This window comes from Hemicordylus capensis, chromosome 3, assembly GCF_027244095.1.
Source record: "Hemicordylus capensis ecotype Gifberg chromosome 3, rHemCap1.1.pri, whole genome shotgun sequence".
NCBI classification, from domain to species: Eukaryota; Metazoa; Chordata; class Lepidosauria; order Squamata; family Cordylidae; genus Hemicordylus; species Hemicordylus capensis.
In genome coordinates this window covers 214476012-214501444 of record NC_069659.1, presented here as the reverse complement: position 1 = coordinate 214501444, position 25433 = coordinate 214476012, and the positions used below count along the sequence as shown (strand labels likewise).

At 43.1% G+C, this 25433-nt stretch overlaps 1 long non-coding RNA gene across 1 annotated transcript; it reads left to right on the top strand.

Annotated features, from left to right (window-relative positions):
* Window positions 1–1262: 1262 nt before the first annotated feature.
* Window positions 1263–17328, top strand: LOC128352262 (uncharacterized). Its single transcript, XR_008320293.1, has 4 exons — window positions 1263–1452; window positions 12115–12176; window positions 15520–15588; window positions 16844–17328. It is a non-coding gene; the product is annotated as an uncharacterized LOC128352262 (long non-coding RNA).
* Window positions 17329–25433: the final 8105 nt, after the last annotated feature.

Sequence of the window (25433 nt, the reverse complement as noted above, 5' to 3'; positions counted from 1 at the left end):
AGGGTAGACCATAGGTTTGTTTTCACCATAGTGATGGGAATTCAGAAAAGCTTGGAAGAAGCTGCTCAGAAAGAAGTTTACTGACATCTTACACTGAGATGCAAAAAGCCTTACATCTGATGATATGGGCAGCAACAACAACTAGAAGGGTTTTTGTCCCTCTGGTACTAAGAACAAATTCTTGGACTGAGCTCAAAAGTACGTTGTTTTGTGTACTTTTCGTCTCTCAACCATAGGAACATAGGAAGCTGTCATATACTGAGTCAGACCATTGGTCTATCTAGCTCAGTATTGTCTTCACAGACTGGCAGGGCCTTCTCCAAGGTTGCAGGCAGGAATCTCTCTCAGCCCTATTTTGGAAATGATGTCAGGGAGGGAATTTGAAACCTTCTGCTCTTCTCAGAGCGGCTCCATCCCCTGAGGGAAATATCTTCCAGTGCTCATACTTCTAGTCTCCCTTTCATATGCAACCAGGGCAGACCCTGCTTACCTAAGGGGACAAGTCATACTTGCTACCACAAGACCTGCTCTATTTTGCCTTAGTTTGCACTTGGTGGACCTTGGAATTCTAGTATAAACAAATAGATCCTGAAAACCTGAAGTCTGCCTGCCTCTGATTTAAAGACAAACAGGACTCCTGCATCATGCTCTCTCTCTAGCTCTGGGTTCTAGCTCTGGACAGATGCAAACAAGGCAATGATGGTTGGGATGTGGCCACTGTGCATGCTCCTTCTTCTGCCTTGTTCTGATCTTCTGATCTTGTAGCTAAATATTCATATATGTAAAGAACTTGATGACTGGCAGTTGAACATGTGAACTGACAAAGGATTTGAAAATATGATGTCATTTCTGTTTACGTACAGTGATGGAAGTTTTTGGTGGTGTTTGATCTGCCATGGCCCATTCATGTATGCAAGCTATTGCTCGATGTTGTAGTCATTAAGTGATCAACATGAATCAGTCCCTGGAAGCTTCAGCAGGTGAAGTTTTTCCTGAAATTGGGATCAGTGATAGAATAGGAAGGGGATTGTTTGCAGACTTGATCCTGAGCATCACTGGATGGAGGATCTCTATGTCTGGTTGAACCAAGTCAAACTGTTTTTATCAAAGCCTTATTTTCTCTGTAGTATTGCAGTCCTGTTGCATAGCACACTGTCTTCAATGATGTCTGAATGACATAACAGTAAGGCTCTATGTCATAATATCTTGTATATTTATAATACTTCATACCACAGCTCCTTCAAACTATTGAACCAAGGGCATAGCGCAAGCCTAATGTCTGCTCTGAAGGCACATGAAGCAGCAGCCTTACTGAATCTAAGCAGGTCTGGGTCTGGCTGTTGCCTGCATGGCAGACCTTCAGGGAATCCATATATATTTTGACTTAAGTTCCAAGACAGAAGAAAGATAGGATGGACATAAATAGCTACAATGCTACTCCAAGATGATAAGGTGAATGTTAATGTCTATTATTTTCCTACAGCAATTGTTGAAAGTATTTTTTTATTCCTTTATTTATTAAGTATATTTCTATACTGGCCCAGACAGAAGTCCCTGGGCGGTTCACAATCTAAAAGCAACAATTCAAACATTAACACAATTAAAACAATTTAAAATTACAAATAAAAACTCTAAAACCCGAAGCTTTAAAACTATAAACTAAAAGCCTGGCTAAACAGGCAAGTTTTCAGTTCCTTCTTAAAAACGTTCAGAGAAGGGGGAACTCTTAATTTCATTAGGACGTGTGTTCCAGAGACCCGTGGCAAGTCTAGAAAAGGCTTGGTTTTGAGTTGCTACCACCAAGCTGGTGGCAACCGCAACCAGACCTCCCCCCAGATGATCTTACATAGGTGTGTGAGCTTAAGTACATAGAGGTGTATGAGCAATGTCTCATGGATTGTTTGATAACTTGTAAAAATCTTATTACTGTTTCTGATCATAGGTTTATGTTGTATGAGGAATAAAGCTTCAGGAAGTCATTTTGTACTATGGGAATACCAACCAATATGCCTCTACTTCTGAATGGCATAAATATTTTATAGACTGCCCCCCTCCCCACCTATAGCTCAGACTAGAACTTGGTTAAAATCAGCATACAGAATTGAAAACAATTTAATTCATTTGACTTCCGTTGAGCTAAAATATGTCCTCTCAGTTTTTCACACCTTTTCCCATCCATTTTTCAAATATAAGAATACTGATGGTTATCTGTAATACTGAATAAAACCTTTATACTTTTAATATTAAATACAGTCTTCCACCTCTATTTGACCAAATGAAGAGCTGGATATATATTCAATTTTTACTTTTTCATTGAACATGGATGGTTAGTTCAAGATCCAGAAAGGATTTGATGTTCTCATACCTTTCCTCTTGGTCTTGAAGCTCTTTCCTGACCCATATCCTACAGTTTTTGTGCCTGTGACATTTCTTGCATAATCCTATCCCTTTCCCCCACATCCACATTCACCTCTAAAAGAGAGATTTGGAAAAACATATCATCTCTTCTGAGCAGCGTTATTCATACTTTTTAAGGGGGACTTACATTTTCTCATATACTCGATTTCTTTACTGGGTGCAAATATTTCTTACATTTTGGAGGCTGTTGTTTCTTTCTTTTTCATTTGCTTTCTGTATTTAGACTCTAAAGTTTTGAGAGGGAAAGTGGTTTTCTAGACAATCCCAAGGAAATAAGGAAAGATAAGTGCTATATTGCTCTTCACAGATACTGTATAAAAACATTTAACTCTAGGGTTGTGCATTGTGTTGGGTCCAACATGCTTTTCGGACCTGGTATGTCCTCTATCAGGCATTATTGGAAAGAGTTCTGTTTCTCAGGAGGGACCCCGGACAGTTGGGAGACTGACTAAATGCCCTCCTGTCATTAAAGAACTCAATCAGCATTCCAACATGCCTGTTGGACACTCCCCTGCCCTCTCCTCCTCCTCCTTTTTACCTTGGACCCAGATGGGGCAGGAGACAGCTTACATCGTATTGTCCTCCCTCCTTAAGGAGAGTGCTCACTCAACCAGCTGTCTTGCACTGATCTTTCACCTTGGTTTGACTTTGCTAAAGTCAAGCTGGGGCAAAAGACAGAGTGTGAGGTGGCTGCCTGACTGGGTAGTCCCCTTAGGGAGTAATCCTCCCTAAAGACAGCTAGTCACTTCTGGCTCCCCTTCTGCCCCAACTTGACTTTTTAAAAAACTTCAAAATCCCTGAGGGCTGCATGGCCCTCAGGGACACAATTGCACATTGTTCAGAGTGCTTCCAGCAGCTTACCTAGACAGCAAGCCTTTTCGTGGGTTTACTGTGAGGCTGTAAGTCTGAAGTTACCCCCCAAAAACCGATGCAAAAAGTTGATTTTTTTTACCTTGGATATAAATCAGGTTATACTCTAATGCATGATGAAAAACCTGAATTGTGTGTGAAGTGCTCCCCAATAGCTTGCAGGGACTTGGGAGTAAATTTGGCTGATATGTGAACACACACTCTCCATTCCAGAGGAGATGCGCGCTAAAAGCCGGATGTGAAAAATCTCCAGCGGAATTGGAGATTGGAGAAAAGAGGCCCCGTCCTGTGTGCAATTTGGAAAAAAGAGTTCCCCTCCTGTGCATGAACACCTGTACTTCTGAAGTGGGGATGCTACTGCTGTAGCCATGCATCCTTTTGCCACATGCACACAAGTTTAGTCAGGATGCTGGACAATATTCTAATTACAGGCATAGCATACATTTAGAGTTGAAAGAAATTTGCTCTGACACAGTAGTGTAGTTGAGCATTCTTGCACTGGAAAGAGGTCAATGCATACTGATGATATTCATGCCTTATGAAAATATCCTGAGATCCTATTAACCAGATGGCACTTGGGGCCTTAGAGGCAAAGCATCTAGTGTTCTAGACACCACTGAGCTATGCCTCCTCCAGCACTCTCTTGTCTCAAAGATACTGACTCTGTATGGCTACCCTGGGGCTTCTCACCACTCACCCTAAAAACACAGTCATTGGACTGAGATACCAAGCAATGAGTTGAATAACAATGGAAAAGTAAAATCAAAGCCAACAATTGCTGGTGACAATGCGATTCATTTCACCAGAGAACTAGCTAAGCTATTATGTGCAAAGTGCCCCATACACAGTAAGATAAAGAAGAGTAACATGTTCAAAACCACCTGTGCAATTTACTGTTCAGATTGCAGAACCACAGAAATTTGTTACTGTTAAAATAAACTGTACCTTCACTGGCCCCATGGAATTCCTTGATGCATAATGAACTCCCCCCACTAGTGATGAAATCCACAAAGGTTACTTTGTGACTCCCTGAGATTTTAACCAAACAATGCCCCCCTGTAATCTTCTAAAAACAGTAGCTAAGGGGGCCATCATAAAAGGGGGTTGGGCCTTTTCTGTCGCTGTATTTCAAACACAGCATCTTCCAGTTTTTAGAATTCACAAATGATAAGCCAGCCAATCTCACAGCGTCTATCATGCCATGTGCCATCAGGATGCATTTCTACACAGTCTTCATTGTCAATATTATTTGGCTCTCCTGGTGCCCAGTTTGAGTATCCGATGACTTCACCATTCTGATCCACAAATCTTCTTTCTGTCACCATGTCATTGGTTCCAAGCACTGCTTTTGTTTGATGCCATGCCACTATTTCTTGGAGGGCATTATTCTCTGCAGCATCTCGTGGTAAGGCAACCCTGCCACCCATTTGCGAGCAGCTCTCTTTTGCGTTGTCATAGTCACCCCTGGTGCCATCTGTTTTGAATATTTTGTCACCAACCATCATACCATTGGGGGTAAGGAGAACTAGGAGAAGACAGAATTAGTGTTGGGAGTCATGCATACTGAAGGCAAGGATGCCATTTCTTATTTCAGTGGAAGCAGGAAAATGCACCAAAAGATTTGCTGTTGGACAAATTCACAATTAAAAAGCAATAAAAGAAGTGGTTTTAAGAACATTTGTGCGGGTTTCTTTTTAATGAGGTCATTCACACAATAAAAAACTGTGTTTGGGAGCTACGTATGCTCCCAATTTTCTGTTGTGTGGAAGCAAGTTAAGAGGAAAACCTGGGTAGCTTTTTCTCCTACCTTACTTGCACACAATCACTACTACCCGCCTTATTGTTGCAGTTAGTCAAGAACAAGCATGGAGATTGTAGTGCAGTATAAAGTAAATAAGATTTATTACCTTAAGTACATTTGAGATAGGAAAGACCTATCCTAACTATGAGCTACATAGTGAATAGGAGTGGGCAGAGAGAGATGCTCCCATCTGTTCTCCAAGGAGAAAGGAAGTAGGACTGAGTCGCTAAAGGAAATACCTGAGGAGTCAAGGCAGGCATCATAGAGTAGAGGCAAAGCAGGGACAGGTAAAGGGACCCTCACTAACTACTTCTACTCCCAATGCCCCTAGTGGTCATTAGGATAGTTGGTGAGAAAGGATGATGGACTAGACAGGGGTGTAGCTAGGGGAGAGGGGGGGCTGTGTTCACCCCTCTCCCCAGCGGCCCCTCGGAGTGAGGGATATAATGAAGAACATAGGGAAGGGTGGAGCTGTGGGGCCCTCAGGAGCGGCAGGGTCCGGGTTCTTTGAACCCATCCACTCAGCTATATCTACACCCCTGGTACTGGATCTCTATCTCCAACAATATCTAGTATCCAATTACTTGCATGTGTAAATAAGTCATCACAAATATAACATCACAGACAGAACCTAGTATCAAACATCACCTCAAACACAATGCTTTTCAATTGAGAATTCACACAAGCCACTGCCACTAATTAAGAACAGAGGTATCAAAGGCAAGATGCCTCTGAATACCAGTTCCAGGGGAGTAACAGCAGGAGAGAGGGCATGCCCTCAAAGATGGCTTTCAGCTGCATCTGGTGGGCCACTGTGCAAAACAGGATGCTGGACTAGATGGGCCTTGGGCCTGATCCAACAGGGCTGTTCTTACATTCTTATATTCTTAAATGATGCCCATGCATGTATGGACAAGTCCTTAAACCCAATTCCATTCCTTTTAAAGCATGCTGAGCTTTGGGTCCATTGTCTCACAGCAAAGAACAGTTAAGGCACCTCCTGTACCATTAAGGTCAGTGGGGGCCCTGAATTACATGTGTGGTAGAGGCCCCCTTTGGGGGGGGGGGGCTTGGTGACTGGCTGATAAATTAGTGGCAGCTTCTTAGAAATTTTCTCCAGCATCTCCTCTTCCACCAAAGGGTGGCCTCCTCTATGAGTGGGCAGGTTCCTCCTCCCTCCCAGAATGGGACACGGCAGCTGTAATAGCTCCTCTTTCAAGCTGCTGCAGCTGCTGCATCCTCCCAACACAGTTCTCATTTGTGCCACAACGGCTTGCTTTCTTCCAGCACTCACCATATAGGCTTCAGGGGTTAGGGGCCTTTTGCTAGCTTTGGATTCTAAGACAGTGCTAAGACAGGGGGAAGTTTCCAGTGGCTTCCCCTCCCCCCGAGACTCCATAGGCCAGTTTGGCTTGTTTGGGGGCTGTTTTCAGTCCTGTTTGTGCATGCAGCCATTTTTGTGACCCAGATCTTGACCTGGGGGGAAGCTGATTCAAACCTTGCATTTTTATACCTCTCAACTTTACTACAGTGCACAAAATATTATGGAGTAACTGGTAGCTTCATTCGTGGAGTAACATCTTTGCAGAATCTCATCACATACAGTTACTTCATGAACATCTGTTTTACTATGCCTTCTCTCTACTCCCATATATATTAGAACAGTAGACCAGATCCAAACAATACCAGAACTTGATAGATGGTCTCATCTCTAAAACGTGATTCTGCTCTCTTCATAAGAATATTGAATTGATACATAGTGGGAGCGATTATTTTATTCCATACAATGAATCTAGCATTGGTATTTGGCTGGTAATATAATCAACTTCTTGAATACTATTGGTTTTTCTTGCCAATATGACAAGATTTAAAAATGCTGTATATCTGCCAGATTTCTAGGCTATAGTGTGTCTTATCACATTGTATTCTTTTTACTTTTAGTACTTTGTAAAAGGTAACCACATCACTCGCTGTAAACCCAAAGCAATAATCCAAAACATTTTGGACCAATCAGAAATACAGTTTCCCATCTTACCTTTTAGGGTTTTGTTGATAAAAGCATTGAAAATGTCCTGTTGCCTTTGCAGATCCTTTACTTGGGCTCTAAGAAGGTCAAGCTCTGAATGAGAATATAGTTGCATTACACTTCCCATTCTACAGCAAATGATATAAGCAATTCATACACACACACACACACACACACACACACACACAGAGGCATAAATGTCTGAGAAAGCTTTCATGTCGTTAAATAAATTGCAAACCTAGTGGGCATGGCTTGCAGCATTTTTTCTTTTTAAAGAGATATATGAGATCTGTACGAGTTGCTTCACACACTATAAGGTGTCAAATATGTGTTTGCTACATGCACACGTTACATTTAGAGGTACATGAAAAATATTTCAATGTTCCCTTTGGTGGAACCATCCTGCAGTGTAGATATTCCCAAGGAGTTTGAGGTCTAAGGCTCACCAGAAGATGTTATAGGTCTTGCTAACATAAATAGGGAAATTTCAACAGTGTATATATTTCTGATTTGCCAATACCAATCCCTGAATAATATACCTAAATGATATCTATCCTTGCAAACAGTGGCACTCCTACCCCTGGACTTTGGGGCCAAAGTCCAGGGCGCCACACCCCCTGGAGTCCCGCAAATCCTCTTTAGCCTGTCCTGGGTGGTGTGTTTGCCAATGGCCTGCACTGCACCAGGCAGCCAAATGTGATTGTGACGTGTGTCGAATGCTTTAGAAGGGGGGGGGGAGTGGGGAAATAAATATGTGGGATGGGGATATGTTATTTGCATGTTGAAATGTTTCTGCTAATGCATATTTGCATAAATATACCTGTTTTATATTCTTACCTTCTTGTGAGTTCAGTGGCTGTTTGTGCCCTCAAGAACCCATGTGTTAAAAATACTGTGAGGCTCTTCACATGAGTAGTGTGAAGAGCCTAAAGGGGGTTTGCAGGGAGAGCGGGTTTGGCCTACTCTCCCTGCAGATGACAGCTCAGTTGTCCCTGGGTGGCCAGATCGGCCACCCAGATGATTACCGGCTCCATCATGGAGCTGGTGTGAGCAGCGGGGGTTGGGGCCTCCCAGCCCCCAGAAGTCCCCGAAAGCACGGAGGAAGTGCACAGTGCCTTCTGGGGAGTCTCCCAACACTGTGAGGCTAGCTTCCCCATTGGGGGGCTACTCGTGAATTGGTGCAGTGTGAAGTAATGGCACACAATCACTTAACCCACTTTTCAGGCACCCTCACACCCGAAACCCAGGTTAAGAGGCGGGCTACCAAGGAGGGTTTGCTGCCAAGCTGCCGCCGGGAGCCATGCGGCTCACTTTGGTTCTCATGCGCAGCTAAAATTGGGCTGGGCTTCACTAGCCCAATTTTAGCCACTTACGAGAATAGCCTCAGAGTATGTCATGGTGTGTGCATAGGAGGGTGATGCTCAACATACAGAGTGGGGGCACTACAAAGGCCTTTAGGTCCAAGCTCCAAAATTACCTAAGTGCACTTCTGCTTGCAAAAAATATCTGCCTGATTGCAAATTAGGTTTTTAGGTGTACATGTGAAACTTCATCAGCGATGGCAGCTTGAAGGCAAGCTAAGAAGCAGTAAGATGGTCAAGCTAGAAGGCAGAGGTGGGTAATCAAACCATGCTGAGTGACAAGTTGTTTCAGTTGGGAGGTCAGGCCAGAATCAGCAGCTTTATAGGGCCATGTGAAATCCTATTGGCTCCTAGGTGCCACCTGACCTTTTTTGAACTGTGCTGCACATATCTGTGCTGGCTGTGTTGGTCCTGAAGCACAGCAGGGAGCAGACAAGCTACTCTTTCCTCCATCTAGCCACCATAGTGACACACAGTCTCTTGTCTGAAAATTCTGGTACATCTTATGTGTACACTCAAAACCGTAACAAAGTGGTCCATGGTAGCTCTATTGTTGGCTGTTCCAGTTGTACCATACATTAAACATAAGTTGCAGAATAAACTTCCTCTTCTTAATAAAGCTAGGAAAAAAGGTCACCAGCAAAAACAACCAGTGTTTACTCTTTCTCTCAGTAACTCATTTCCTCCTCCTGAAGAAAGCAGGAGACATATGGGGAATTTTGGGCTGGGTAATTTTTGCTTTTTATGTTTCTAGTGCTGTAGATCTCTCCCTTCTTGGTTTGTCCACTATGGCATGTTTCCCAAGAAGCACATTTTATAACTTCCTGAATGGTTGAATTAACTGTAGTATTGTTTTGAAGTGAATCGAGGCAGCCTTATTTAAATGTATGAAAGCCTCTAAGAAATGACTGGTCTATGAAAGCTGCCAACTTGCAGTGAGGTGGGGTGGGGGGAGAGAGAGAAACACAGCTTTGATGGACAGTCTCAATGAGCTGTTGCTTAGCAATGGAGGAATTGTAGGCCTGATCACTCCTGGGGAAGACAGCCGAGAGGGAGACTTTCCTTCGGAGGGCCAAGGAGGTATCTGCTGATGTGCTGCTTTTCTACTTGAGCTGAAGTGCTGCAGTTTGAGGACCTACTATTCTTTTTGTGTTGGCTCTCTCTATTGTCTCTGTGTGAGGACTGGAGTTGTCACTATTCTGGCATGGTCTCCTCCTTCTGAGCACCTCATTGAAGGCACCATTTCTACAAAGGAACCCATTGTCAAAGTATTTTCCACTTGGGATGGTCTCAGGAAGAAGAACATCCTAACTCAGAAGTGGTGCTACATTTGTGGGGGGCCTTGGGTGTGTGTCTTTGTGGACCCCCTTAGCAGGCAGGGGCCAGGGCCAGAGGTGCACCTAGGTAATTTTGGAGCCTGGACCTAAAGGCCTTTGGAGGGCCCACCCCTGCAAATTAAGCATTATCATGTTCCTCTGGGTGACCACACCACCCGGGACAGACTAAAGAGGATTTGGGGGGCCCTGGGGGCTGTGGAGGCCCTGGACTTTGGGGCTGGAGTCCAGGGGTAGGAGCACCTCTGGACAGGGCAGCCATGCTGACAGACACTGAGGCTGTTCTCACAAGCAGCCAAGACCAGGCTAGGGCAGCTAAGCCTGGACTTGGCTGCCTGTGTGAACCACTGGGAGCTGCGGCTCCTGGCAGCACCTTGGCAGCAAACCCGGCTAAGAAGCTGGGCTGTTAAACAAGGTTAAGGGAGTGAGTGCTCCCTTAACCCTGTAATTGACTGCGTGTCAGTGCCAGCTCATTCAGCCAGCGCTGAAACACTGACAGGCGCCCACCTGTCATTGGGGGGATACCCACAATGCACTGTGCACTCATACAATGCATTGTGGGATTTCTGGGGATGGGATGACGTGTCCTGACCCCAACACCTCTGTGCTGGTGGTGGCAGCTGTGGACTATCTGGGTGCATGATTTCAACATAGATCATTTGCGGGGCATGTGAGCTTCTGCTGCCTTCCCCGCTGCCCACCCTCAAGCCTCTCACTTGATCGTGAGAAAGGGCTCACCATCTCTATTTTTTAAAAACATGCAATGCAATAACCCCATTGTTGCATCACTGGATGCAACAGCAGGGGCAGGGCATTGTACCATAGGTCAAGGGAGATGGTGGCTGGCAGCACAGATGTGAAGAGCTCTCTGAGCCAGCTCAGTCACTGCTGCTAAATCAGCTCCCACAAGAGTTTGGGGAAGCTTACCTTGATGGTAGGAGAACAGCAGAGTCAGTGGCATGGATTGGTCCACCATCTTTCTTTTTAAACCAGAGGGTTTCCCATAGGCCCTTTCAGGGCTTTCTGCTCCAGCAAGCCAGCCCCTGATGCCATACCTGTGCCACCCTTTCTGGAGTTGTGACTGGACAGAAGGGACATCTTTCTCTCATACACTGAACTCTGGAAAGTGTCTTGGATAATTGGATAAACGTTAACCTTTGTAAAAATGTTTTGTTTTTCCAGTCACACAAGTTATTATCCTCATTCCCAAATGTAAGGATGGTGAAACAAAATGCTTGTAAACCGCCCAGAGACGTAAGTTTGGGGCAGTATAGAAATATTTTAAATAAATAAATAAACAAGAGACAACCTTTCTTGATGTCAAGGTTCTGTGGGGGGGAAAAATGATCAAGAGAGGATCTAAATAGCCACACATCTTTTGTATGCATATTGAGATTTCTCAGCCCCCGCCTTTTCCATTGAAGTCCAAAATGTACTTTCTATAGTGACAGAATGAAGGAATGCAGCAAGAATGAAAAAATAGCAGAACTACTGGGCATGCGGTTAATTTGAATAGTGGCCATTAAAAAAAATCTATCTTCTTCCTGCTTAACTGTAATACTCTTAGTTGCTTTTATCAATACTTTTTAATAGTTATGCATCACCTCCAATCGTACAAAGTCTCACATTCCTTTGACCATGTAAAGGTATAGGGAACTAGAACAATGCAGTATGTTGAAGTTGGCTAGCTAGGTGACTTTTTGACAGGTTCTTATCTCTCAGCCTAATTCACAGGGTTGTTGTGAAGAAGTGGGTGAAATAGTGGAAATAACGTTATATACTGAAAAATGCAATAGAATAGAAATTAAATACCATCACAATAATGCGCATGATTCACCATTTTTGCAATAATAAAATATCCTATGTCTTATTGGTGCATTGTATTCCAAGAAGAAAAAGATCTGTATCAGACTAACACTGTCCTCATGTTAGGACATTCTGAGTGTGCAACAATTTTTGCTGATCCCTCCCTTCCGTCTTCTGTCCCCAGTGTATGTCCCTGAGGGTTCCCTAACTCTTGGGGACATATTTTTGAGGGGACAGCAGACGGAAGAAGGGGTCAGCATAAACTGTTCAGTATGCAAAAACATTCTAATGTGAGGGCAGTGTCAATCTAGATGCTTCCATTGTATTTGGTTCTTGGTGTTCTGAAATTTAAGTCGGGGGCAAAAACCTTATTTCTAATTTTTGTATCATGCCTATCAATTTTGGTGTATTATTATTATTATTATTATTATTATTATTATTATTATTGTTATTATTATTAAATTTTCTTACCAGAGTCTTTATCTCCTTTTTGTCCAGGAATGGCAGTTGGTCCTGCTGAAACTCGTAGTTCTTGAGTTCCTGGTAATTCTGTGATGAAGGTACAACCATGTTTCCTACATAGCTTTTATCACTTTAACATTAAAGTATCGATAGTATGTTTACTTTAGTAAGGGATGAGTAAGTGGCATCCAATAGGCCAAATCAGGTCTTGGGACAACTTTAATTGGCCTCTGATAGACTCCACCAGATATGAACCCAGATGCAGAAAACATTGTGCATGGTTTTATTCATAAGAAAAAGAAGCAATAGAAGTCTAAATTTTTAATATCAATTCAACTGGATAGCTGTTTCATGCACATTGTTGAAAAGTGCAGGATTACTGTTGATATGCCTCTTCAGGAGCTCTTCAAGGAAGTATATTACGTCTTTAATACTCACCAGCCAGTCACACTACCTGATCACATGTGCTTTAGACCTATGAAGCCCTTACTTTTAGGTGATGCCCACCTTACTTTATATCCTGTCCATAAAGGTCATATTGTTTTGGCCCCAGGTTCAATGTGGTACAGAAGATGGTCACCACTGCTATAGTGCATGGAATTAGTTTGAGTCCACCTTCCCCATAAAGACTGTGATACCTTTTGGGCTGCTCTCAGCAGATGTAGATAGAACTACTGTACAAGTAGTTGGAACCCATTCTTGTAGAACATGACTTGCTGCTGAGTTGGTGATTCTCTGCAGAGATATACCATGGACCAATGGAAAAAGCACTAGAAGAATGAACATTATTTGGAAGCAGGGTCTACAGAAACAGACAAAAAAAAAATCAAAAGCAACTTATACTCTGGGGTTTCTTTTCTGCTTCTTCAAACCTTTGAAACCTTTTCTACAGTCAAATGGGAAGTACCTTGATTGAAGAAGAGTCAATTTCTGTTGTGGTTGCTTAGAGTGAGTGGTGCTGTTTTGGTGCAATGCCAGCTTTGCTTCTTGCACCAGTCCTAATAATACATGTATCACCTGTTCTCTTCAGCCTGTATGGGGCAGACTTTGGAGAAGGAAAGAAAGCACAAATTATTTGTAATTTGTATTGGTGCTGTAATTAGAGACAGCAAGGTTTTGGGTCCTAAACTGTTTTTAATGTCTCCCATTGAATTTTATGGACCAAAGTCCATAAAATTCAACAGGCTGAAACAGGAAACATGGGAAAGGAACCAACCCGCTCCCCCACAAGAAGATGGGGACACCAGGGGCAAGGGAGCAAACTTGGTTCCTACTCTTAAAGTATTCCTGAATATTCACATACTCCCATAGAAATGAATAAAAGTAATTCATCCCTGTGAGAAAATGTATAAGTGCTGTACCTCTGATAATCACAGAAGTGAAGAGGGAAGTGGCCCCTATCCCTGGCCTTACTTGCAATTCTGCCAATGATTACTTAGGAGTGAGCCCCATTCAACACATTGGGACTTATTTCTGAGTGAGTATATGTAGAAGTGAGCTGAAAGAGCACACAGCAGCACCATATAGCTTTCTAGGGCCCAAATAATTCATGAGATCTCTTGTGACACTCTCCCCCGCCCCCACTCATAATGACAGGTATTTCACAATTTTAAATAAATGGTTGTATGATTCTGAATTGAATGAACTACTTCTGATTTTAAGCAAATTTGCTTAGCAAAACATAATAAATATATCATTTATAAACCTATGAATGTACCATTTTAATACTGATATTTCAGTTAGGATTCTTTCCCAGGTCCATGTTTAGATTCATATCAAAAGTACAGTCACTTACTTTGTAGTTTCCAGCACTCCACAGAAATCTTAGTAAGAATAATTTAGTTGACATTCAAGCTTCCATTTATAGACTGCTTTATGGATTATGTAACAAGAGCTCGTGTTTCTTAAGTAAATTGTTTCAACAATAAACATCCTGGGCCGTGATCCTGAAACCACCTTCGTCAGAGGAGATATGCTGATTTTCAGTAGGACTGTTCAAAGGTGTGACTTTCAAGTTACAGCATTAGATGGTGCTAAGACAAGACACAAATACAAAGAAGGTATTGTCCAGTGCTGTAAAATATAAGCAAACAGCAATCCAGCTTTTCAATTCTGAGTGAAAGTAAACAGTTCATAGTGAATTACTAACCCATTGTTCATCTTGCAGAAAAGGGGCTTCTCTGAGGTTTATGAATTGTGGGACAGAGTTGGAGAATATTGGTGAAATGACTTAATTACCATTTTAATTCAACACTGGCTATAGCCTAATTAAGACATTTAAAAAGCTCTGCTGTAATTGTACAGCGGTGCAAACAGATCAAAAGTCTCACCCTGACCTGTCAGTCATTAGCACTCACCGTCGATCATGCTTAGAGAAGGATTTGTGTTAATAGAGAAGCACCCTATCCATGATCTTAACCCAGCCTCACGATCACAAAAGAGCCCACCATCATTCACACAAGCCCCACGCTAAGTATGAGCAGTGGGGAGTGCTGATGACTGACATATTGGGAGTGGGACTTCCAGTCATTCACACTGCTGTACATGGTTATAGCAGCAGTTTTTAAAAGTGTCTGAATTCATTCATTCATTCATTCATTCATTCAATTTCTATACTGCCTTTCCAAAATGGCTCAGGGCAGTTTACATTAAAACAAAACAATTAAAATCAATTAACAGTTAAAAACAGAGAGTATAAAACTCCCTAAAACAATAACAATGAAAACATTCAAAATAGTTTAAAAACCAGGTTACAACATTAAAACCATTTACAACAATGTAAAAACCCTGGAAGGCCCAGCCAAATTTCTGCAGGGAATTCATTCCACTGCCCAGGAGTGGCTACAGAGAAGGCCCACCTCTGAGTCACCACCAGTCACACCAGTGGTAGCTGGAGACGGACCTCCTCAGATGACCTTAATGTGTGGTGAGGATCATGCAGAAGAATGAGGCTTGTCTATTAACACTATTTTTTTTTTTTTTTACAGTTTTGAAGGACTTCCCTAACTGCGCGCGCTTTCTTTCTCTTTCTTCATGGATCCCCCAGAACTGTAGTTCTTTGGGGAGGGCAGGAGTTGATTAGGGATCTCTAACAGAAAATTCTTGGTACTCTCTCAGCAAATTACCATTCCTAGGATTCTTTGGAGGAACCACTGGTACAAAACTAATGTAAATTCGTAGTATAGAAAGACCCTAACTTTTGAATAATAACTGAACAATTGAATCTTGTTCATAATTTCTGGCACTGTGTCTAACACCTCGCACTATCACAAACCAGAAGATCTCAAAGTACTAGGTAGGTAGGTAGACTATATAAAGTGAATAATTGTTCTCTTTTTCTTTTCTGACCTCATTACAAATATTTGAATACAGTCAATGCATACACCCCTTAATCTTTTATCTTGGCTAAACATTCTGAAATCTGTTGCATTATATTTACAGCTCTCCTTTGAATCTTTTGCTGGTGATCAGCACTCCTCCGGAAACATTGCACTCACCATTGAACTCCAAGTAAGGAGCGATATTAATATTTCCCAAGTGTTGTATATGATCTAATGTCTGGTTTTATGGTATGCTCAGGCTGATTAATTTAGGACCTAAATTTTCATCCCCACTTTGAACACATTTACCTAGTTCTGAAACTCAGTTTGTATGTTACCTTGCTAGTCCTGAGAAAACAGTGTATGTTAGTGGAGCTCTACATTGCAATGGTAACATAAAATGACATGGGTTCCTTGTCATAGATCATGTGGTTGATCCCACTCCACTGTCACAAGTCCTTGGTGCTACTGGTGCTGGTGTGGGAAGTAACCCGTGTTTTCTAATTACATACATTCCTACTGCGATGTGGAGTCTGATTGTGTGGAAAGGTTTCTGGAGACAGCCATGTTAGCAAGGTAACATATAAACTGGACCTCACTTACTTCCAAATAAATCTGCTTAAAAATGACCTATAAGGATGCTAAATCAGGGTTCACAGTCTCAGAACCCTATGTTTCATAGGGTTCAAGTTCCTATTAACAATCACTAGCTTGGTGGATGTCTTGATCTATAAGTTTGATGATAGGACTCCTTCCACTCCTTTTAGGACTCTTTTTATGTGGTACAACTGTACTTATGCTCAGTGTGGCCAGGTCCACATCACCAAAATAGAGTACATGCATCACCAAAAAATAGGACATGGAGGACATTTATTGCCCAAAAAGAGATGAAAAGAGGACTCTTATTTGCATAAAGTTTGCATGTGTCAATATATGTCAATTTCGAAATAAGATAATAAAAACATGCCTCATCTTTCCCCTTATCTCTCCAGCCTTTTAGTTTCACTGTACCTACATTTTCCACACACCCCCACTCTTTCTCTCTTCCCTTTCTCCCAAAATATTTGTCCTCTCTTAAACAGTTCTTTTTCCTACCTCTTTCCCCTCCCCGCTCTTCCTTCCAATCCACCCAGTACACCCCACATCCACTCACCCCCCTCACATTCCTATTGACATAGAGCAAGCAGTGTCTTCTCCTGGATCTGTGTGTGGATGTGTGCAATTCTGCCTGGAAGAAAGAAAAGCCATGTCCCACCTGTTTGGTCCAGGCTGGCTGCTGCCACACTCAACTGTGCCCTGCTGCCACTGACTTGGGCAGCAGCACCTCAGGGCCAGCAAGTGAGCCAGGCCCGTTGAGGGATGGTACAATAGTCCTCTTGCTTTTTCTCACCATTGCCACCACAACCCTCAGGCTCAGAAACATGTGCTGTCTTCTCTCCTGCTAGCTGCTGCTGCTTCCAGATCTGAGTTCTACGTGGAGTAGCAGCCAGCAAAATGCGAGCTCCCCAGCACTGAGGAACCTCCTTTTCAGTATCTCCATTCTCCATTGGATGACGCTGCTATGAATACTGGGTAGCACCTCAAAAAAGAAGACTGCCTGGTACAAAAGAGGACACCAGGCCAAGCTTCTCATGCTTCTGGGGTCTAATTGCAAGAATGAAACTCAAGAGTTAAATAAGAGCAAGATGAAAGAAGTTTAAAAATAAACACTCAGTGAATACAGTTCCGGGTATATTTTATGCTTGAGGGTATTTCATACAATGAACAGTAAAGGATGGATCTGTCAGGAGGAATCCATCATGGTGGACCAAAACCATAAGGGGTGTATGTGGCCCAGATATAAAATGCTGCTTTACTGAATATGAGAATGTCCAAACAGATCATTGGTTACAGACTATGTAAATGTAGGGAATAGTGCTTTGAGTCTGGATTGCCACTCCAAATGGGAAATTAAATTATGCATTCTCATGGGCTCAATAATCAAGATTTGCATGTTGTGCACTGCCCGGAGTCTTCGGAGTGGGCGGTATATTAAATGTCTCTAATAAATAAATAAATAAAAATAAAGATGTGAAACTGAGTTATCCCCCTCACCAGGTTCAAAATGGAGTTTGCTGAGGGAACCACAGGTTGCATTGGGGGCAAAACTGCTGTTTCACGTATTCAGACATATAAGAATTCCAACCTCTCCCCCATTTAAGTGTAGTTTCATGTTACGTGCAAATGGGGCCCATATATGGTAATAATAATTCAATAAAATGAATATTGTTTGAAATTGAAATCCTACACATTTCAAACTGTTTTTACTTTCCTTTTGCAAGCACATTAATAAAGATGCACACATCTCTCTCTCTCTCTCTCTCTCTCTCTCTCTCTCTCTCTATCTTGCCTATAGGTGTAATCTATGCAAAATGACTTTGCCCGGTATATGACATGCCTCACCTACTAGTATTTCATAAACTACAGATTTCCTCTTAGAAGTGCTTTTACTCTTCTTTGATACCAGCTATTGCCATCAATAGGTCATTATAAATAGTAGGTTTAGAAAAATTCCTTACCATCCACGACACTGTAATGTAAATTAAGACCTTCCCAACTACTTCTTGTATTCTCTTATTTATGATATTATTAGAGCAAAATATCTTGCTCACCCCACCCTGAATCATCTCTTGGCCAGTATAGTGGAAAATGGAATTCTAACTTGCTAGTATTAATAAAAACCTAATACGAAAAATGCCCATTTTCCCTATTGCTGTGACTTAATTATGTTGAAAGGTTTCTGATGGTAATATGATAAATGGCTGTTATGATAAGGAGTTATGTGGGTACATTTATTAATTTTACAGGGGCTGTGAAGAAATTTTCTAGTCTAGAAACAGTTGTTTATGATTTTGCTTCTCTTTTTGTCATGATCTACAGCATCAACAATGCAATTTGATTTATCACAAGGTGACAGGTTACAGTGGCCTAATCCATTATGTGCGTTTTGCTGCTTTTGTGTATGGTCTATTTGTCTGAGGAAAATCTGAGGTGAATACCCATGGAAGACTATGAAGCTACTTCTGTAAAAAGGGATTTGTTCATGGCAGTAGGAGCACAGTCATCCTTGACTAACTCCCTGACATTATACTGCTCATATGAGTAGACCATCCATGCAGCAAACAAACATATGCATTGGCTCTTGTCAAGTAAATGAACTAGTTCTTGCTCTTCCAGCATGTAAAACTACTAGGTAGAGAGTGCCTCGACATATAAACCAGTACAATGCCACAATGCATGATATTGCACTGGTATTGGAATAGTGTCACATTGGTATCACAAATAGGAAGATCGGCACTAATCAGGATATAAAGTGCATAGAGTTTTGTAGTATGTAACTTCAATGCCTAGTTTCACAATTTAAAAATTATCACATTATATCCAGAGTATAAAGCCTGTTGATTATCCAGAATGATAAACTGCAGTGAGACTGCTGCTAGCAATAGCATGAAGAACACTAAATTCTCCTCTGCTCACATTGACCATTTGAATGAACTATCCACTGCTTATGTCTTAATCATTATGTGTTAATCATGGAGAGGAGAGCTGGTCTTGTGGTAGCAAGCATGACTTGTCCCCTTAGCTAAGCAGGGTCTGCCCTGGTTGCACATGAAAGGGAGACTAGAAGTATGAGCACTGTAAGATATTCCCCTCAGGGGATGGAGCCACTCTTGGAAGAGCAGAAGGTTTCAAGTTCCCTCCCTGACATCATTTCCAAAATAGTGCTGAGAGAGATTCCTGCCTGCAGCCTTGGAGAAGCTGCTACTAGTCTGTGAAGACAATACTGAGCTAGATAGACCAATGGTCTGACTCAGTATATGGCAGCTTCCTATGTTCCTATGTTCATTGCTCCCCAGAAGAAAATAGCTTGGCAAACCATCCATGGAAGAGTGAGGCTTCCCTACCGCTCTTTATGTACTCCTCCAAGCTGGAAGGCTGGGAGGTCTCATAGCTGCAGTAAGACTGAGATGCACTAGTAATAATGTGATGAGTGAGATTGTACAGGATAGCAATGATGCCAGTCTCTCTTCTGCTCGCTCTAGCCTCTTTGACTAATCACCTGCTGTCAGATGTTAAAAATCACTCAATGGTTTCTGTGAATACCTGGCAAAGAAACACATGGTCAAGAGCCCTTTGATTTTCAGCCGTCAGCTTGTGCCAGTTTTTGGATAGCTGGGGCAAAGAAGCTGGCACACATTTCCAAAGCTAGCAAGCTACTTCAAGTACAAACAATCCCTTCTCGCCTCCTCCAGATAATATAATATAAAAGGAGTTCACATTCATTACACCTTTATTCTTCTGCCCAAGCATGTGTGTGTGTATAAAATATTCTGTACAGAAGATGTGAACCCATTTACCATTTACAGCTCTCACTTAACAAAACAAAACAAAACAAAACCTTTATTGAATTTTTGCAAATGTTGCTCACAACTGCCAAGCCATTTGTGATTTCAGACAAAAGAGCTTATTCATCTCTAGTCTTTTAAAAAAAATTAGTATGAATATAATGGTGAGATTAATTTTCATTTCAAATATATATTTGAAAGTAACACAGTACTTTCCATGTACTGGAACAAAAATATAATGGAGACATAAGACATGTGCATACAACACTCGGTTCTCTTACATTTCTGTGTTGTAGCTGCAGTCAGTTGCAAAACCTTCAGCTGCACTTGAAGATCACCAATATGTTTTTTTTTTTTAAAGAAATTCAAGTTCTAAAAGGTAAAATAGTATGTTATTCCTGTTGCGTTAATAATGTACGCTGCAGTCTAACACAGGGTTAAGTGTTTTAACCCTATTTATTTCAACGACCTCAAGCATGATTTACTATGTGTTGGGCGATTAGCAGACTATTTATATATTTAAAATATTTATACACATTTAAAAGTTACATTTTTTTAAAGTTTCAAATTTAAAAGTTACAAGTAAAAAGCCAAAAATTCGACCCCTCCCTCTCCACCAGATATAAGCAGCTGATGAAATATTTAAAAGCCTCTCTTAAAATATAGGTCTATTTGTTTTTAAATGCAGAGGTAGGAAGCATGGTGAAACTCTTCTGGGAAGCTGTTCCAAAGTTGAGGGGCCACAACTGAAAAGGCCCCATCTTTAGTCCCCATCAACTGGATCTTTGTTAGTGGTGGGGACATGAGCAGGGTCTGAGGTGCCGAATGGAGAGCCCTGGCAGGTTCATATGGGTGAATGCAGTCACACAGGTACTTTTGCCCCAAGCTATGTTGGGCTTTAAAGGTCAACACCAACACTTTGAATCTAGCACAGAAGGGGACTGGAAACCAGAGAAGCTACCATAGGATAGCTGTTATACTTGTGAAGCAACTTGTGCCCACAGGCATCCTTGCAGCAGTATTCTGAAGCTTTCAAACCATGTTCAAGAGCAGCCCCACATAGAGCCAACTGCAATAGTCCAATCTGGACATCACCAAAGCATGAGTGACTGAAGTCAGGGCCGAATATCCCTGTCAATGGGGTAAAGAGTCACCATTTCAAGCAGTAACTGAGCTGGGTCTCACGATCTGCGAGACTTGGTTTTGCAGGGTGAGCGGGGAGGGAGCCCTGGGTGGCTGGATCGGTCGCCCACACAATTGCTGGTTCTGTGATGGAACCGGCAGGGGCTGGGGGAGCGGGGGCCACATGCCCCCCGAAAGCCCCTGTATGCCCTGCACAAGTGCGCAGGGCATACTGGGGAGACCCCCGGAGCCGGGAGGTGGCTTTTCGCCTCCCCTCCAGGGGTCTACTCATGAGTAGCCGCAGTGCGGGGCCGCACCACAGCTACTCATGACCAGATAGCCCGGGTTTGCAGAGCGCTCACTCAGCAAACCCGGGCTATGGGGAGGGCTACAGGAGTGGGTTACCCGCTCGAGAACCACCGGGCTCGCAGCCGAGCCCAGTGGTTCTCACGATCAGCAAAAATTGGGCTAGGCTCTCCTAGCCCGATATTTGCTAATTGTGAGAATAGCCCCCTTATCTTATATTTATCAGGGGAGCGCAAGTTGCAACTTTTCCTATCTGATCCTCCATAGATGCTCCTCTGAGGATAGTACACAAGAACTGATGGTTTAATAAGTAAAAGGTATAACTCCTGAGAATTTATTGTGAAAAGCTGTACACAAAGAGAGGGAGGGGAAGGCAGGCATAATTGTCCTTTTTTAAGGGGGAGTGGAACATACAATGTTCCATAATACTGGCATGGGAAACTCTGTAGTGCTGGAGTTTGAGACTCCTCTTAAGTAGACCCTCCTGGGCACTTTCCAGATTACACCCTGCAATGGGGTCACAAGGAATCTCTGAAGTGTGCTTCCACACTTGCTGTGTTGTGACACTGCAGTCCGCACGCTGACAGCAGGGTGCCGTTTATATTTCCAATGCCTTGTTTCAAATTTAATCGCTGTGATATAGTGCTATGACGTTGTCTATCCGGCGTTAAAAAGTTGCTGTTTTTTCAGGTTGTTAGTTTTTGCGACACTGCTCCCCTTGCTGTTTATGTTTTGAACACGATTTGCCTGAATGGAAGCATTTTGCTGTTGTTGAGCGGCTAATCTGGAAAGCACCCTGGTGGTAGTTTTCTGCTGGCCAGCCTTGCACTTCCTTGCCATGCTTGCGAGGTTTCTTGGACTTTGCAGCACCTGCAATGGAAGGATCCAAGAATGGCTTCTATGGATAGGTGAAGGTGGGTCTCAGGGCTCCGTGAGCTGTGAGGGTCCTGTGAGATTCAAGTCTTCAGGAGCTGAGTCAGGCATTGGTAGGTCAGGTAAGAGACAATATGCTGGGATTTATTAATAATTGGATGATAAAGAAAATTATAGAGGCATCAACTGTTGCTGCTTCCATTCAAATAAAATCCTCCCTCCCTCAAGCCTATCACTACAGCCGTGAGTTCCAACATTCACCTAACTTTGACACACATGCACCTTCTTAAAATCTGTCAAATGTCACTCAGAGTTGAACACAGCAACACCGCAAACAGAATTGATCACAATGTTGCTCTCAATCCTATGCATTTTACACAGGAAAGTCACTAACTATGCAAACTTGAAAAGAAAAGTTAACAACTTACAGTAGGTAGCCAAGGATTTTCCTCCCCCACCACCGCAACGAGGAAGGTAGGGGTGGCAAGGAGGAAGGAAGTCCCCCCATTTTTCTTCTAAATGCAGCCGCAGCATTGGGATGGGGGGCAGTGCCAGCGAAGGCTGCTCAGCGGCTGCTGCATGGAGCAGGAAACAAAGGGAAAGCCCCCCCTGCCCTTTTACATTAGAACGCCCCTGCCTGCACGGTGGAATCGGGCTGCAGCAGCTGCAGCGGGGCAGGTTGTGTTGGGGAAAGAAGTGTCAGTATCTGGCTACCTGGCAGGGAAGTTCACAGTATCCAACGGAGCTGCAGAAACAAGATACGGCTTGGACACAGTTCTTCTTTATCAGGCTTGGCTGCAAGCTGTCGACACGAAAGTTGACAAACATTGCTTTCCAGCAGTGAATAGAAAGCTGGTGACGCAATTTATAGTACAAGCCGAGAGCTCCCAGCTGGCAGGAATTCAAGGCTTATCAGCCCTCTGCAAGAGGCGTTTACTGCTCCTGATAGTTGCAAGCTGAGTTCTTTGCCTTGTAATCCGCCTCTGTTGTGGAGTCAGTGGAGGTTGCTTGCATAGCTCCTCTTCTGATTGGTCCGTCACGGTTTCTGCTGTCTCAGGTTGTTGTGCCTGCTCTGAATCATCTGCCTCAGCTGTTTCTTGGAAACTGACAGCCGGGCTCTGCCCCTCAGACACCCCGGCATCGGCTGAAAAGTTGACAGCTTCCCCTTCCTCCTCTGAAATCTGAAGTCTGAAATCGAGGGCGTGACAGGAAGTTCCCCCTTTTACCTTAAAGCAGCATCTGCTGCCTTCCGGGGCATGGAGGAACAGCAAGGGAGAGCTCATTCCAGCTCCCCTCCTCCCTCCCAAATGGGTGCACACCCCTGATGCAGCCCAGTTTTAAAAGGGTTTTTTTTTTAAAAAAAGATAAAACTTCCCCCCTCCCCAAGATCTGTGCCACTCCCCCCCGGATTTGCAATTGCCTCTATTGCCTCCACGGTAATCCGCCTATGCCAACATACCTTATGTAGTTTTCAGTTCTCTGTATGATTAAGCAGGATCTGACTCACTCACTATCCCTTATCTCTTAAAAGTGATATGTCGTCTTCTGGTTCTGCCCAATACCTATCTATTGGTAGTAATTCCACTGAAGCCCATCCCATGATCCTGACCATTATAGTGTTCTATGTTAAACCTGTTCACATGAACAACATGGCTGTATTTTATTTATTTTATTTTATTCTGTACACTGCCCCAAACTGCCACCTCTGGGCAATTTACATCAACATAAAACAAATGAAAACAGACATGAAAACCTTAAAACAATTTAAAACAAGTCTAGTTTAAAGCTTGGGTGAGAAAATGTGTCTTTAGAGACTGTTGAAAAGTTGTCCAAGATGGGGAGGTTCTTATTTTGGCAGGGAGTGCCTTGTAGAGTCTCGGGGTGACAACAGAGAAGGCCTGTCCCTGTGGAGCCACCAGACAAGCTGGTAGGAACTGCAGACAAGCCCCTCTGGTCCACATTTAACATGTGATGGAGGGGAGCAGGATTGTGGTGATAGGTGTCATCTTCAGCACACACATTCAGCTCTTCTGCACAGTCTATGCTTATATAAAATGTACATATGATCTCCTATCCTGCAAAAAGCAGGATTCCCAATCAGTCAAAACACACACACACACACACACACACACACACACACACACACACACACACACCTTGTATAAGCAGAGGCTATATGCAGATGAACTGATACATGGGGTGGAGGTGAGGAATGAAATGAATCCTTCCACCATGATCCACATCCTCACGATGCATTCCCTATTCTCATATTGGTTGCATGCTAAAGCAGTGTTCTCACTGCAAGGCCTATAAGCCAGTGGTGTCTCCTGTAGTATATATGTCCTGTCTCTTTAAAATTAGGTTAAACACCTCCCATTGCCCCCCACCCCCCGTAGAGTGGGGATGGTCTGGGGGCAGTGATGAGGTAGGGTTTAGTTTGACTGATCCGACTACCTCTGCAGGGGTGGTGGACCAATTAGAATGATCTGACCCTGGAGGATTTTGGACACATAAGCCTCTGGGGCTGGCTCAGTTCAAGGTTGAGTCGAGCCGGCTCGGGCCTGGTTCGAAGTCCCTACAATGAGTTTAAAAGTATTACAAATTGTTGCTCACAGCATCCGCAGCTCTCCTGACCCCTGCCAGCCTCCCTCTGAATGTCCAGGGCCCAATTAGTGCTGGTCCGGGCCTTCACTGGCCTGTTTCAGGCCCCTGTGCATGCATAGAGGCAATTTGTTTGACCTCCACGCATGCGTACTGGCCATTTGCGTGACTCAGGTGATTCCCTTCATTAAGGGAGGGAAAGATGCCATCATGCCTCAAGGAGGGAGTGGTGACCATGAGACCATTATTTAAAAAGCCCTCCCGTGATCCCTCCAATCTGGACAACTATAGATCTGTTTCTAACCTTCCCTTTTGGGGCAAGGTAATAGAGCATTTGGTGGTGTCCCGGCTGCAGAGGATCTTGGATGATATGGATTATCTAGCCTCTTTTCAATCTGACCTCTTTTCTGGTTATGGGACTGAAAGTGTCTCGGTCGCTTTAGTGGATGACCTGTGCTGGGATGACAAGGGGAGTGCATCCCTGTTGGTTCTGCTGGACCTCTTGGCGGCATTCAATACCACTGACCATGTAATGTAATCTACCTCAGAATTTGACCTTGACTGGGAAATAATAATAAAGATAAGTAGACTATGTTATGTTCCAGGCCTGATTTATATACTAAATATGCTTATTAGCTAGCATACCAAATTAGGCCTGGCTCATAGTGTCACCAAGTGACCAAGTTCTTTTATATGGTGACCATGTAGGATCTGGGCACATGGAAGAAAGGAGATCAAACCAATCCTC